Here is a 1,349-nt window from a genome sequence, read left to right as displayed (position 1 = left end):
CAGAGCCTGACTTGGGGCTTGATCTCACAAAGGGTCCTGGGATGGAGCCCTGCATCGGGCTCTCTGCTCAGTGGGGAGCCTGCTTCCCCTTCTGTCTCTGTCTGCCTCTCTGCCTACTTGTGATCTCTTTCTCTGTCAAATAAATAAATAAAATCTTTTTAAAAAAGAAGTATATATTTAAGAAGGACCATTCCATAGTATTTCTTATGCACCTACAGCAGACCTTCAAGAGACACGATGAAAGAGTTGAGAGATCAAAGAGAAGAAATGAAAAATTGAGTATCATAGTTGGAGATGTTTACTCAGAACAAGTAAGTTGAAAATAAGACATAGAATTAAAATGACATTAATTGGGGGCGCCTGGGTGGCTCAGTGGGTTGAGCCGCTGCCTTCGGCTCAGGTCATGATCCCAGGTCCTGGGTTCGAGCCCCGCGTCGGGCTTTCTGCTCAGCGGGGAGCCTGCTTCCTCCTCTCTCTCTGCCTGCCTCTCTGCTTACTTGTGATTTCTCTCTGTCAAATAAATAAATAAAATCTTAAAAAAAAAATGACATTAATTGAACTGACCTAATCAATACATACAGAACTCTGTACTAGAAAAATTGCAGGATACGCGTGCATTTTCAAATTCATGTAGGGCATTTACCAAAACTGATGATATTCATAGTCATAAAGCAAATCTAAAAGAACATAAATTGTACAAAAGATGCACTTTTGGGTTCTGCTCTGGCATGCAAAGAGCTTGCAAGTCATCATTCCCTCCTGCACAAAAACAAAAAGGCTAAACAAACTGAAGAAATCAACGACCTTTCTTAGGTGCATCAGACAAATGAGACCACAGGACAGACTGGAGCAGCAGGCTGGTACAGGGGATAAGGATGAAATTCTCTGAAGCAGCAGCAGCTGGAGCAAATGAGACTTAATGGTGACTTCGGTGAATTCCTGGAGTGTCGACTAACATCATCATTAAGAACTCTTGGGGGCTCACTCCAAGGGCAATCTCTATACTGTCAAAGATCTAATCTCCAAAAAACCTACCTGTTTTACTCCTAGTAAAGATCAAGGGGAAAAAATCACCAATGCTTGACCAAGAAGAGGAAAAAGTGACTTTTGGAAATATGGTGAATGTGACAGTAAGCATCTTAAAACACACTCAGAGTATCCTCAAAACAAAGGTCTAAACAGCAAGGTCAAAGACTTCACCAAAGCCTTATTCAACTTGAGGGAAGTGAAATTACTCAACTCCAGCCCTCTCTAGCCTTCCCATGTCACCTAAGTTTGGGGGTGGGCAGGTAGGGAAGCTTAAATGCCCATGTGAAGTTCAGAGCCCAGGGACACAGGACCACTACTAG

Source organism: Lutra lutra, chromosome 7 (assembly GCF_902655055.1).
Source record: "Lutra lutra chromosome 7, mLutLut1.2, whole genome shotgun sequence".
NCBI classification, from domain to species: Eukaryota; Metazoa; Chordata; class Mammalia; order Carnivora; family Mustelidae; genus Lutra; species Lutra lutra.
The sequence above is the reverse complement of the archived record's forward strand: the minus strand, read 5'-3'. Positions refer to the sequence as shown.